Source organism: Bubalus kerabau, chromosome 21 (assembly GCF_029407905.1).
Source record: "Bubalus kerabau isolate K-KA32 ecotype Philippines breed swamp buffalo chromosome 21, PCC_UOA_SB_1v2, whole genome shotgun sequence".
Taxonomy (NCBI): Eukaryota; Metazoa; Chordata; class Mammalia; order Artiodactyla; family Bovidae; genus Bubalus; species Bubalus kerabau.
In genome coordinates this window covers 51,496,130-51,511,410 of record NC_073644.1, presented here as the reverse complement: position 1 = coordinate 51,511,410, position 15,281 = coordinate 51,496,130, and the positions used below count along the sequence as shown (strand labels likewise).

At 52.8% G+C, this 15,281-nt stretch overlaps 1 protein-coding gene across 2 annotated transcripts in view; it reads right to left on the bottom strand.

Moving 5' to 3' along the window:
- The window catches only part of CTIF (cap binding complex dependent translation initiation factor), a 316,318-nt gene that overhangs the window by 148,686 nt on the left and 152,351 nt on the right, over positions 1-15,281 (bottom strand). The gene's annotated exons all lie outside the window — the stretch shown is intronic.

Below are 15,281 nucleotides of genomic sequence, written 5' to 3'. Positions count from 1 at the left end.
CATGTGACTGCTTGGGTTGCAGAAACCCATTAATGTAAAATCCGCCCATCCCGAGGCAGGCTGAGGCTATGACCTCACAACCTGGGACAGCAGGTATTTCTGGGGGATTAAGGCAGATGCAGCAGAGCTGCTGATCCTAGACTGGGAATACAGGGGCCTTGCCGTCATACGGCAGCTATAAACAAGCATCTTGGGTCTGAGGGTCATGCAAGCATGCTGAGCAAGCCAACACGTGTGATGGGTGGTGCTGAGACCAGCTAACTCTGTGATAAGAGTGATGTACGTCCACCCAGCCACAGCTCCCCTCCCCCATGCCCCACACTCCCCACCTACCCACCCATCCACCCACCCCATCCATCCATCCACCCATCCACCCACCCACCTACCCATCCATCCATTCACCCATCCACCCACCCACCCATCCATCCACCCACCCTACAAATATCTTTATCTTAGACACTGCAGATACATTAGCGGAAAAGCAATGGGCAAATGCTCGTTCTTACAGAGCACACCTTCTAATGACAGGAGAGAAAGGAAAAACAAGTAAATAGACAATATAATCAATGATGGAAAATCCTATGGAGCAGAACCAGGCAGGATAAAGGGATGAGGGCCACAGGGGTGGGTGTGGTCAGGGGAGACTTCTCTGTCACTTGCCAACCAGCCATCAGTCCATCTGTCCATCTGGCCATCGTTGGTTCTTCCTCACCGAAGCAGCTCTGAAGGCCAACCACGTGCCAGGTGCATCAGAGGGGAAATAACAGAACGAAGAGCCCCAGTTCCAGCCCTGGGAGCTCGGGGGAGCGCAGACGCGCAGGCTGCCGCGTGCACGGAGGTCTCTGGCCGCTGTGAGGGGGGAGCGGGCAGCTCTGCCTGGGGCAAGGGCAGGGAGGCCTTCACCCGGGGTGCTCCCTGACCTGAGTGCTAATGGGTGGACAGGCGCATGATGGAAGAGAAGAAGGTACGTTAGGACCTCAGCCTGCGGGCCAGCAATACCCGCAGCACAGGCGGGGTGTCTAGAACGAGCCGGCACTGCAGGAGGGGGAGGCAGCACCTGGAGCTCCGCGGGCAGGGCAGGGGCTCCCGACCGCAGTGGCTCGCGCCGTGCCACCTGTACCGTCCTCTTCACCCCTACAGCGGGCAGAATCGGGTGCCCCCGAAAGACCAGTTGGAGTCCCCACCTGGGTACAACAGGATGGAGTTAGGATGAGGTCATTCTAAAGATTAAGGTGGGCCCTAAACCCAATGACCCTTACAAGAAGGAATTTAGAGACTGAGACACAAGCTGTGTGAAAATGGGGGTAATGTTTGGAGGGGGGCAGCTTTGAGTCGAAAAAAGGGCGAGGATTGTTGGCAGCCACTTGAAGCCAGGAGAGGCAAAAGACGATTCTTCCCGGAGCCTTCCGGGGGCGGCGGGGGGTGGCCCTGCTGACACCCTGACTCCAGACTTCTAGTATCCAGAACTGGGAGACTGCAAATGTCTGTTGCATTCAGCCACCCAGCTGATGGTACTGTGTTCCTGCAGCCCTAGGGAACGAATCCACCTGGCCCTCCTGTCCCAATCCTACACAGCCACCCGGGCAGGTGTCCACAGCTCGGGGTCTGCCCGATGGCCTCCTCTCCCACACTCTCAGCATCCCCAGGTTCTCCTTTGAGATCCTGTTTGACACGGGAGGTCCCTGAGTCTATCCAATTCTCCCTGGTAAGCAAGCGCTACTGACCCCACGCGGTGCTATTCTGGGAACTTCACGGGGTGTTCCTGTGGTGGGATGCCAGGCTCTGCGCCAGACACTTTCAGTCTGGGTGGTGGGCAGTCTTCCAGCCCCCTATCAAACCAACAGCTCAGTCTGCTGCCCAGCTCTCAGCCTTCACAACATATCCTGATCTCTTTGAAATGACAGACGCAAAATTCCTACAGGACAGGCAGCATGTGACCTGGCTCTGGGATGATGCTTCCTGGCCAGGCCCCACCCTCCAGGTTAGTTTACTTGGAGGGACCAGGAGACAGGAGGGAAAAGGGGAGACACCTTGAGTGCAGGAGACCTGAGGCTGCAAGTTTCTTTGCTCCCTGGCCACCTGGTGGTGCCCTGGACCCAGGTCCCCGGCTGGGCGGCTGCCAGACGAGCCCCCCAATCCTAAACCTCACCCCCAGGTGAGTTCAAAGGGCGAGGACCCATCTGGCTCTTGGACGAAGTACATGAAGCCCTGGAAGGGTTCCGGGCTCAGGTAGGTATTAATTAAGTATCTGTTGAAGAAGAGAAGGGAAGGAAAGTGGGTGGGAGCCTAAAGCTGGTTGAGGCTCTACTGAGCAAGGTCTCTGGACGGAAATACCAAGAGGAGTGGTGGTGCAAACACGCAGCACGCCTCTCCACCTCTTGGGCCCTGAGGCAGGGCTCCGGGATGGTGTCTCACCCAGGGCTGAGATTCCAAAGTCAGCCAGGGTGGGGGGCCAGGCCCCGCACACCCCCTTCCCCCTTGCTGCACCCGCGACCTCTGAGACGACCTGACCACGGCTCCATCGGCAGGCCTCCGTCCCCCACCTCTCCAGGGGAGCTCGCCCTGACCCTGGCCCTCTCTCCACGGGCTGGTGGGTGCGGGCCCCCAGTCACTGCTCTGCCTGGTTCCCCTTCAGTCTTGCGGGATGAGGTTTCGAAGGGCCACACAGAGCTCAGTCCGATGGCCGGAAGCTTCACGGAACTCCAGGTCCACTTTCTCCTCAAAGGAGATTTTCCTGATATTCCCGTGACCTGTGACCTCTGACCACTAACCACCCCCTGGACCTGGGTCTGATAGAAATCATCCAGACCTATTCTCACGGATCTGTTGTCTCTCTCACACACCAGCTCTTTGCAAAGGGAAAGTGCATAACATAAAGACAAGAGAGCTTCTTCCCGCCGCGTGAAGATCCCACCCCGACTGTGGGGCCTGCCCCACCCCTGCCCGACTGGACAGGCCTTCAGGGGGAGCTGGTGCAGCTGGGACATGCGGGGTTGGAAAGCAAGGCTGAGGATCCTGGCCCAGGCCATGGGGCGGTGGGAGGCTCCATGTGCAGCACTATTCAAAGCCATCCTCAAAGTGACTCCAGCCAGAAATACATACAGGGTCACAGGACTCCACTGCCAGGACATGCAGAACATGGTTCTTTCCTACACGTTGGCTGCCTTTCCTAGCACACCGCAGTGTCCTGAGAGGTAAGCCCTGTGGCCCCAGACCCGCCCTCTCCAGACACCTGCCACTATCCATCTCTCCTGGATAACCGAAGCTCCATCCTGGCCTCTTGGAAACCACAGCTCCCTCCTCTTCTTCCCGAGGTTGAGTATCAGTCCCATTTGTCACTCCCGAGAATGCTTTGAAACGCCTGGAAACTAACGGCTTCCTCCTCTCCAGAAAATTCCAGATGACCCAGAGTGGAGGGTGCCATGGACAGCAACCCAGAAGAACTGGATGTTGGTTCTGCTGCACCCACTGGGTGAGCCCAGGGAGCTGGAGCCCCACGGAGGCAGGACAGGCTCAGGCCAAGCCAGCTGGGCTCCGCAGGCCCTCCGTCTCCAGCCCAACATGGGGAGACATCCCGAAGGCAAACAGTACAAAGGAAATGGAGCACTTGGCAACTTAAGGGGCCATAAAAATACCAAGTACAGCTCCCCTGACAATGAGTTTGTCTCAATAGTGGAGCCTTCCTCTTGCTGGGGTCATGTTTTTTTTCATAGCTTCTAAGAAGCTATCCTACCAAGCTCCACGTGGGCAGGATGTGTGGGTCACGTCCAAGCTGAAACAAACAGGTAATGTTTCTAAAATTCCTGGAATCTCCAGGCTGCACAGCTATTCAGAGCAGCTGACCTGTTTCAGAAAAAAAGGTGGGGGTCGGGCGGGCTAACTCATGTCTCAGTTCGTGATCTTCTAATTTTTCTTTTAATTTATTTGTTTTAATCAGCAGAGACCCTTTTAAGAACAATACCTCAGCTGGAGTCCCAATATGAAAACACAGATAAAGGTCAACAGGGCAGAGGTGCAGAGATTGCCTCTGAGCGATCAACGCTCACCCCCTGCCTCTGGCCGCCCCCCATTTGCACCCTGAACTGTAAACCTACCCTTCACCCACTCTGAAAGACTGGATGTTGGCTCCACAAGACCTGGACATTGTTCCAGAAAAGGAGCGTAAGCAAAGCTCTCTGGTCAGGGTTTAGTGGGGTCTGTGCACATGTGCTTGCAAAGTGGCTTCAGTTGTGTCCGACTCTGTGGGACCCCATGGACTGCAGCCCACCACGCTCCTCTGTGCATGGGGATTCTCCAGTATTCTCCAGAATACTGGAGTAGGTTGCCATGACCTCCTCCAGAGGATCTTCCCAGCCCAGGGATCAAACCCAGGTCTCTTCATGTCTCCTGCACTGGCAGCTGGGTTCTTTAGCACTGGCGCCCCTGGGAAGCCCAGCGGGGTCGACTGCACATGAATATTCTGCCTGTGGAGGTCTTTGGGGTGTGGACCCTCAGCATTCATCCAGCAGGCGGGGGTTTGAGCCTGTACAGGGGTGCGGTTACAGAGGTCAGGTTGCTGGAATGTGGCCTTCCTTAGATGCCCGGAGCTAACAAAACCCATCCCTCCTTTTTCCTTCAAGTTGGGTTTCTCATTGTAACAGCCTCGTAACTTGATGTAAACCCCACACAGCCTTTAGGCAACCCGGGTTCCAGCACGGCTGCCTGACTGGGATACCGCTGGGCAGTTATCTCACCCAGCCCTCTGCTCCTTCTCGTGAAAAATGAGGATAAAAATATTTGCTCTTCCTACCTCCTGCGTCACGTATCTTTAAATATATTTTGAGTTGGGATCTGTTATGTGTGACCAGAAGAGTCCTAAATAGTTCAGGATGATGCAACTTCAGGTGTTGCTCCAGCTGATCTTAGTATATCCATGAAGTCCAGCAAAGTAAACATGTGGGTCCCTGACCCTCCCGCGGCCAGCCATGTCAGGAAGGATCCCCTGGGCAACACCAAATACAAACGACATGGGCTTGATAATTTCTGAGCGAACAGAAAAAATAGATGAGAATGTTGATGCCAAAGACAGGACCTCAAGCTAACAGAAAAATGTTAGGGAATTGTGTCTATGTTATGCGGTATAAAATGTAAAGGAAACAATTACTAAAGTCCTGCTTTTTCAACCATGATCAGTTTCCCATTTGCAACCAAGGTACTCCTGTGATGGGTGTGTGTGTGTGTGTGTGTACATGCATGCCTGCACAGGGAGGGCTGTTGGATGGTGATTATAACCCTCTCTGAGTTGAAGACCATGTGAGACCCAGTGGCTCAGAATCTCCTCCAAGTGACAAGCCCAGGACCAAGAGTCTAGAAGGAATCCTAGCTGCATCCCCCACCACCATACCCGCCTCCAGGGCTCCTGTTGATGCAGGGACAGCCACATGAGCATGGAGCTGGCAGCCAGATGCTCCCCACATCCTTGATGAGTGGTTTTTACTGGGGGTCCTGGAAGTGCTGCTAACCTGAAAGGGCAACAGCTCCCTGCTGCTGCAGACCAGAGGCAGGAAGGTGCTCTAGAAACACTCCAGGTACAAGTGACCATGGGAAAGACACAGGATCTGCTCTGTAGCCTCTGGGAAAGTTGCCTGGGCACCTTTGGACATATGTGGCCTGAATTCTGGTCTCTAACTGGATGGTGCATCCATGACAGAGATAAGACCCAAACCCTGGAAAAGCCCATAAAGCTTCCCCATTCATCATTGTTGGACAACTAGCATCTATTATATATTTCCTCCGCATCCTAGTACTAATACCAGTAACTAAAACTCAAGAGAAGACCAAGTAATACTCACGCTCTGGTCTCTGAGGGCAAGTGATAGTCTTTGTCAGGGAGGAAAGCTGTGAATAGTTTTATGTCCTTGGGGAGGCTGAAAAAGCATCTTGGGAACTGAGGCAACAACGGATTCTGGAGAAGGAGTGAGAACTCTACAACACAAGATACCCACCACGTTCGGTGAGCACACGGCGCGTCACAGAGAAAACCCAGACTCCGCCTGTGTCCCAAAGAAGTCCTCAGGCCGCCGGGAGCACAGATACACAAGCAGAGTTACTACTCCAGACCCAGGGAAGTCACAGGGACACCCATGGGGCAAGGAACCGGTAGAGGAAGGAAGGGATGCCCAAGACTACCCTTCGAGTTACTGGAAGGCTCTGAAGTTAACAGAAGCAGAACCAGAAAGGCAAAGGCCCCAGCGGAAGCTACAAGGAGGAATATCTTAATGGCTTTGTTCTTGCCTCTCCTGAAAGTACTCTGGCATGGCTCATTTTATAAGTGGGCAGTGGTCAGAATACAGTAAAAGTGAGGGCCTCGGTGGGTCATGGAAGGGGCCTTTGCCCCAAACACCTCTGCCGGAGACACTGAGATCCTGAGGCGAGTTCCACTGTGCAGGGAGCATCTTCAAGGCCACCTGTGAGCAAATGGTTCATCGTTCTGCATCTGCAGTGCTGGGCCAAAGCTGGCTGGTCTGGTGACATGGGGAATGGGACAGGAGACTGTGACAAAGGAGCACTCAGGGGCAGCAGGGTGGCTGTCCCAGGGTTTGCAGAGCCAGTCCCAGGTGCTGTAAGCAACAGATTCGGGGCTTTCGGGCAGAGATCGGAGTCAATCGGTTTGGCTTTAAATACCATCACTGCCACCTACTGTGCGAGCCTGGCTAGATCCCTACCCTCCTGAGGGCTTCTATTTTCCTCTTCTATGAAAAAGTAGTATTTCAGAGGACTAGCAGGAGGATAAAAGGAGATTATCTGACGTATAAGGATAGGCGTAAGGATAAGGATACCATTGCTTCATGGCACATAGATGGGGAAACAATGGAAACAGTGAGAGACTATTTTCTTGGGCCCCAAAATCAATGCATTGGTAAGTGCAGTCATGAAATTAAAAGACGCTTGCTCCTTGGAAGAAAAGTTATGATCAACCTAAACAGCATATTAAAAAGCAGAGACATTACTTTGCCAACAAAGGTCTGTCTAGTCAAAGCTATGGTTTTTCCAGTAGTCCTATATGGATGTGAGACTTGGACTATAAAGAAAGCTGAGCGCCGAAGAATTAATGCTTTTGAACTGTGGTGTTGGAGAAGACTCTTGAGGGTCCCTTGGATTGCAAGGAGATCCAACCAGTGAATCCTAAAGGAAATAAGTCCTGAATATTCACTAGAAGGACTGATGCTGAAGCTGAGACTCCAATACTTTGGCCACCTGATGCGAAGAGCTGACTCATTGGAAAAGACCCTGATGCTGGCAAAGTTTGAAGGCAGGAGGAGAAGGGGATGACAGAGGGTAAGATGGTTGGATGGCATCACTGACTCTATGGACATGAGTTTGAGTAAGCTCTGGGAGTTGGTGATGGACAGGGAAGCCTGGCATGCTGCAATCCATGGAGTCGCAAAGAGTCAAACGCAACTGAGTGACTGAACTGAACCGTACGATAAGCAGCACCAGCGGTTTCCCAACTGCGCTCCTATCCTCTGCACACCCCCATGGCCCTCCTCCTTTTTAGGGCACAGTCTGAAATTCCAGGCTGGGGAGCACCCCATGTGCACACAGAGACCCTGCCCTGAGACTTCCTGACTTTCCATCCACGCCTATTTAGAGCCCTCAGGGAAGCCGCAGCCCAAACCCCAAGTAATGCCATCCTAGAACGAGGTCACTCTGTGTCCACCAGCCACCACGTCCTGAGCTCCCAGGCTGCATTCAGAAGGGGCTGAGCCACTGGCATAAACACCCACCCCTACCCTACAGCACAGACACTAACACTCAGGGGAATTAACCCGTGTGGTCACACAGCACATCGGACACTCTCTTCTTAACACTCCAGCCAGGTGTCTGAACAGACTAGGTAGCTGCTAGCAAGCTTGCTTCTCTAGCCACCCTGCCAACTTTCAGAGGCTCAGGGGCCATGCTGCCTTCACTTCCACAGGCCCCACACTAGCTTAGACATCACAGTCTTCCATGACTGCTTGTTGGATGAAAAGTTAAGATGACCGACAGCCCTGAATGGACCAGAGCTGGGCCACCTGCATTCTATCTATCACCAATAGGTGGTCGCCAATAGATAGATGGCCCATGGGCATGGAACCCACAGGCTGCGGCTGTCGACCAGGCACAAGTTCCCGTGCTGCAAGAAGCCAGGATGCTCCATTGCCTCACTGGTCCTTGATCTGTAAGCACAAGGCCCAGTGCTCAGCAACTCCCCTGTGGTTAGTGGAAATGGAAAAGGTATTGAAGACGTGGATCGCCCAATCCTTGGTTACACCGCAGGCTCTCTGAAGACCACGGTTACTGTTCCTTGGCCGGCCTGCCCTGGAATGATGGCACTGTGGGTGCTCAGGGCCCACAGATCGGTCCCACAGGCACCCAGGTTGTGACAGCTGTCTCACTGCTGCCAACTCCAGCAGCAGGCCAGAGGCAGGGCCAGCCAGGCGGGAGGGGGCTTCTTCCCCTCGCTGAGCCTCAGGCCCCTGTGCTCTAAAATGGAGAGCCTAAACCCACGTCCTTCGTGAGGATTAAATGCGATGCTGGGAGTCAAAGGAGATGAAATACAGAGAAACATCTGGCCAGTCCTGCCACACAAGTTTACTGGACTCAAGTGGGGGTGTGCCTGTGCCCAGCCTAGCCCAGAGACAGCAGGGCCCGAGTGACCCTGAGGACCTCAGAGCTGAGGCCAGACAGGCTGAGAGGGGTCAGTCCCACCAGCGGAGGACTGCGATCTGCAGGGATCACACACTGCAGAGAGTCCAGGAGTCCCAGTCTGCTACGGCAAGGGGATGACTGGGTGGCAGGCTCCAAGGAGGCAGACCTGGTTTCCTTAAGAGACTCAAAACAAAGCTTCTCCTGCCCAAGGCAGTTGTGAGAGAGGCTGGCCCAAACTATGAGTGGGAGGCAGGCACTGATGGGGGGGGCGGGGGCAGGGGCGGTGGGGGGGCATTCCCCGGTCAATGGCACTCCTGGGTGTGGCCACTGCTTTTCGCTCTGGATTTGTGCTCTTTGCTTGGTGTGAAAGCACAGGGGTGAAGGGGAGTTCGGGATGACGGCCACACCCACAGCCCAGGCACAGCCGAGGGGACTCCAGGGGAGACCTCGGGGCCCGACCTTCCTTGTCAGAGCCTTTAGTTTAATGTTCAAAATAGCATCTTACATGTTGCAGAGGTGCAGCAAGAATCTTCCACTTGTCTGATGATGCAGATGGTTGGGGGTGGGGATGTGAAAGGTAGAACAGGTGTGGGAGACAGCTCAGACTCGAGAGAGACCCTGCCTTTACACCCTTCAGCTCAGCTCAGCCGCTCAGTAGTGGCCGACTTTTTGAGACCCCATGAATCCCAGCACACCAGGCCTCCCTGTCCATCACCAACTCCAGAGTTCACTCAAACTCATGTCCATTGAGTCAGTGATGCCATCTAGCCATCTCATCCTCTGTCGTCCCCTTTTCCTCCTGCCCCCAATCTCTCCCAGCATCAGGGTCTTTCCCAATGAGTCAACTCTTCGCATGAGGTGGCCAAAGTACTGGAGTTTCAGCTTTAGCATCAGTCCTTCCAATGAACACCCAGGACTGATCTCCTTTAGAATGGACTGGTTGAATTTCCTTGCAGTCCAAGGGACTCTTAAGAGTCTTCTCCAACACCACAGTTCAAAAGCATCAATTCTTCAGTGCTCAGCCTTCTTCACAGTCCAACTCTCACATCCATACATGATCACTGGAAAAACCACAGCCTTGACTAGATGGACCTTTGTTGGCAAAGTAATGTCTCTGCTTTTCAATATGGTATCTAGGTTGGTCATAACTTTACACTCCTTAGCTGTTGGCAACTGGCTCTACTGGCTACCTCCAAGGCCAGCTCCAGGCAGCAAGAAGATAAAGGAAGAGATGGGGAGGTGGGCAAGGCAAGGGCATCCTTGGGCTAGAGTCTCATGTGGATGAGCTGGGCCAACAATGAGGGGAAGCGAGCCTGCGAAGTCTTTCCTTCCCCTCCAGTCCTGCCCGAGAAATATGCTCCCTTCCACTGAGTGAGCAATTCCGTTTTCCTGGATGGTATTCAAAAAGTCTTCTTACCATAGAAGGAACTAAATTATATCTGCCAGGATCTCGAGCTACGATCATGATAATAACAGTGTCTATCACTTACGGAGGCAGGCAGGGTTCCGAGTTTCCCATGTATTAACTAATTTAAACCTCACCAGAACCTTGAGAGGGAGATGCTATTATTATCCATTCTCTACAGGAGAGGAAAAGGGGGCTGGGAGGATAGATTAAGCAGATTTAACAGCAGATCTAATGAAAAACAGCGAGTGTGTGGCGGGTGAAGCTGGGACATTAACTCAGAGGCCTGGGATGGATCCGTAACAGAATGCCCGTTAGAGCCACAGATCTGAGACCCAGAGTCAACCCAGCAGGAGCTGATCCAGAACTTCAGGGCTGCAGACCCCCAGGCGCCACCCCAGTGGACTGTGCACAGTGACATCACAGAGCGGGCACTCAGCAAGCACTGGCTAACGGAAGGAGAGCACGAACAAGCGGGGTTTTCAACGAGCCATGGAAGGGGCTGGCCCACGCGCAGTTTTCCCTGGATTCACTCTGTAGACCATCAGCGCATGGGAAAGTGAAAGTGAAAGTCGCTCAGTCGTGTCCAGCTCTTTGTGACCCCATGGACTATACAGCTACACAGTCCATGGAATGCTCCAGGCCAGAATACTGGAGTGGGTAGCTTTTCCCTTCTCCAGGGGATCTTCCCAACCCAGGGATCGAACCTTGGTCTCCCACATTGCAGGCAGATTCTTTACCAGCCGAGCCACCAGGGAAGCCCAAGAATACTGGAGTGGATAGCCTGTCCCTTCTCCAGTGCATCTTCCTGACCCAGGAATTGAACTGGGGTCTCCTGCATTGCAGGTGGATTCTTTACCAGCTGAGCTATCAGGGAAGCCCCCATCATAGCATAAATTCACAGGGTTGTTGTTAGTGGGCTCTTGCTTCTTCCCTCTCCCTCCTTCCACATTAAGTCACTAACAGCAAAGCTGCCACGCTAAGTATTAATATGATCGGTATCGTGCAAAAATAATGGACCTCCCTGATGGTGTGCCATCAAAAATGATAAAGTCTAAGGAACACGGTCTTATCGAGGTTCCTAATTAAGAAAGATGGGAAAGCAGCAGGTAGAAACAAGTTCCTAAAAATCTGCTGGCATGCAAAAATTTTTCTGTATAGAATTGTGCTTTCACTATCTTAGGAAATTCTAAGTCCTATGGTAAATACCTTCGGTAAAAGAAATAATTGCCTCCAACTTATTAATTTTTTAAGTGAATACTTTAAGGACACGGGTTATACCTCTCTCTGACTACAGGAAATGGACCATTTCAGAAATTCAATTACTTGTTCCATTCCCAGAAAGCAGGGCTGACCTTTTGTTGTGTGGATGTGGGCCATTAAGGGTTCCCTGCCACATAAAAGAGTCTTTATGGGCTGTCTTAAATTGGGTGGCCACTGGTTTCAGCTGGCTCACCAGGCACCAGCAGCTCTGATGACCTAGTTGGTATCTCTTTCCCTCTGAGCCTCTGGAGCAGACAGCGATTTGACCTACTTTCAGGGGCACAATGGTGGCTGCAGAAAGAAGGAGGGTAACGCGAGCCTGGACACAGGACTCTGCAGCGAGGGCTCTGGTCAAGCACAGGTCTCATCCCCTTCCTCCCTCCATCTACAGAGCTCATGCCTGCAGCCCCTCCCCTGACTCCATCCTCCTCGGGCAGGAAAGGAGTCCATTCCCAGCTCCAGCCTCTTCAATCTGTCAAGGTTTGGTGTGGGGCTTCCTAGCCCTCCCACCTCACAGCCCATCGGGAACACAGTGACATTGGTATGGCCCCCTGGGGGAACCCACAGAGGCTGCTTGGGGCCAGGGGTGGCAGCCCACAGTACTGGCCACCCAAGGCCCGTCACCCCAAGGCTGAGAGAAGGAAGCCTAACTTAGCCCTGCCAGGACTTAACTCTCAGCACATCTCTGAGGACACCTTGCCCTGCTTTAAGAGCAACTACAGCATTCCAGAGTCTTAAGAAATGGTATTTGAAATGCCCAGCCTTTGTGTTGATGGACAGATTGCAGGACCGTCCAGAGGAGGGACTCATGCCGTGCTCAGGTGTGTCTGACTCTGTGCAACCCCATGGACCGTAGCCCACCAGGCTCCTCTGTCTACGGGATTCTCCAGGCAAGAATACTGGAGTGGGTTGCCATTTCCTTCTCCAGGAGATCTTCCGGACCCAGGGATCGAACCTGTGTCTCCTACACTGGCAGGTGGGTTCTTTACCACTGAGCCTCCTGGGAGGTCCAGAGGGAGGTCATGCAGGATCAACTCTCTAAGCAGGGGTTGGCAAACCTTTTCTGTGCAGGGCCAGGTCATTAAATATTTTAGGCTCTGCAGGCTGTATGGTCTCTGTCACAGCTACTCAATGCTGTAGCGTGCAGCAGAAGCAGCCACGAAGGGGCGGCTGTGTTCCAATACAACCTGATGATAGACACTGGTGGGGGCTGGAATTCGGTGCACGGACCATGATGTAGCGACCCTGCTCTAGAGAAACGCTGGGTGGCCAAGCGTCCTTTGCAGCAGCGTGTCTCCCCTCTCTGGCCTCCCCATGATGCAGTGCTGAGTTCTCGTGTCTGACAGGTGCCTGGCATCCCCACGTTTGCTTCCCTCCTGCTATCAGAACCTGCTTTCAGGAAAGGCTCTGACAAACTCAGTCCCCTCCACCCCCAGAGGAGGATAACTGGAGTGTTACCTACATTTCAGTCAATAAGAACCCTGGGTCAGTGCCTCTCAGCCCTGGAGGCTCACGGACAGCCCCCTGGGGAGATTTAAACTCCGAGGCTCAGGCCCCATCAGAAGCTCTGATGCACACACTCGGGTGCAGCCCAGGCAGTGGGGATTTTCAAAGCTCTTCAGATGGTTCTAAAGGATGGTCAGGTCAGCAACCACTGCCTCAGACCGAAAGGGAAGCCAGAACATTAGTGGCAGTGCTTTTGGAATAAGTGACCAGGGAGGGAGAACTTGTTTCTTTTTCTCCTCTTGGGTGGGGATGCGGATGGGGGAGGCAGAAGAGGAAACACATCCAGAGCCCTTGAAAACACTCCTTCCAGGCAGGCAACTCCCTGCCAGGGCTGGTGCTGTGTAGATTTCACTGGGCTCTGCAAAATCCAAGACCTTCTTATTTTTGTTTCCCTCTTGACATCTAGTATGATTCCCTACTGGCAGTATGAGCTCTATTAACACTGCTTAATCATTAAAACAAACAAACAAACTTAGGGGGCCTAATATTTAACCATCAGTCAATAATCAATTCTCAAAAAAAAAAAAAAAAAAAAAGACCAAGTCCTGCTTTAGAAGGAATTACAGTCTATGCGGGCTTCCCAGGTGGCGCTAGTGGTCAAGAACCGCCTGCCAATGTCGACGGCGTAAGGGACCCGGGTTCCATCTCTGGGTCGGTAAGACCCCTGGAGTAAGAAATGGCAACCCGATCCAATATTCTTGACTGGAATATTCCAGGGACAGAGGAGCCTGGTCGGCTATACTCCATGGGCTTGCAGAGTCAGACACGACTGACGCACCTTAGCACTCACGCATGCACACAGTCTCTGCAGGGAGACAAGGTAAATCAAATTTCATCACACAATTAACAGGCCAAGGTTTCCGAAAAGGACAAAATGCCAAGAAAATAGGGCTGCCCGGGAAAATTGGGGCAAGCTCGTAACAGGCTTAGCCGTATTCACACAATGTAATAAGGTGGTAGTTGCCACACCTCAGCACACACAATCACCTGGAGAGATTTTTAAAAATGCCAATGCCTGGGATGTACCCCCTGCCGATAAAATCATACTGTCTGAGGGTAGAAGACTGGCATGGGTATCTTTAAAAAAAACCACTCAGGTAATGCCACTGTGCAGCAAAAATTGAAAACCATGGTTCTGAGACCCTGCTACTCTAAGTGTGGTCCACGGACCAGCAGCATTGGCATCACCTGGAAGCTGGTTAGGGATGCAGGAATTTGGCCTCAGGCCAGTCCTACGGAATCAGAATCTGACGTGAAGCAGATCTGCATGCTGTCTGCACATGAAGTTCGAGAAGTGATGCTGCAGGGAACCATGTTCCAGAAAGAACTGACTCTAGACTGCAGAGTAATCAGGGCCCTTCTTAGAGGAAACAAGAAACAAGAGATTCTGAGGGGCGCAAGAGTTGGAGCAGTGAGATGGTAAGGAGGACTCAGCACACAGAGGCGAGGAGGAGGCTGGTCTTTATGCATGGTGAGCCAGAAATAAGGAGAACAGGTCAGAATGATTTTTTTTTAAACAAAAGTAGAAAATTAAATCAAATTTAGCCACACAATTAACAGGCTGAGCTTTTCAAAAAGGGACAAAATGCCAAGAAAACAGGGCTGTCCTCGAAGACTGGGGGCAACACCTAGAGGGTGGCAGATGACAAGAATGTTCAGGGTCATGAGGGAAGACTCCAGATGATGGACGCCCTGCAGACGGTTTCAGACTTTCTCCCATGGGCCAGTGAAGAGCTGCATGGTGCTTAGAGTCAGGGAGGGTGGTGACAGGAGAGGGGACTAGGCGAAAATGCTAGGACAATGCTTTGAAGAGACCGGTAAGAAGAACAGACAGGGACTGGGGACAGGAGCACCTGTGAGCAGGGCAAGGGAGGAACATCAAGGCAGACTTTCAGAGGAGGCGCTGATTGTATTGGAGCGGGTGGGCAAGAGCCCCCAGCCTCCCAAGGTCTCCAGTCTGGGGCACGGGGCTAACTCACTGGAGGAAAAAGTAGAGCCCAAGTGTTCTCCTAAAGTCTTCAGATAGACAGGAGGTAACTTCCCCAAGGTTACCTATGGGAAAACATGAAAATTAGTAGCAAACAAGACTCCCCAGGGGAAGCTGGGAGGAAAAGAAACACTGGACACAGACCCTGGGATTGCCTCCAGCCCCAGTGGGCCCTGAAAACCTAGAGGGGCCCTCAAAGCATAGTCCTTTGTTTCCAGGCCCCTGGAAGTCCAGCTGATTCCCAGTTGAGTTGGAAAGGCCGGGAGATTGTTCCCATTGCTGTGGACTGAAACAATAACTGCAGAGTGGACATTACCACAATTGTTTCCACTGAGGTTATTTTGGGGGAGTTTAGGAAGATTGTCTATTCCAAGACATTTCCTTCACCCGATTCCCTTTACAAAAACACAGAGGGAAGTGGCCGGCAGCACCCCCTCCATGGCTGCCCTG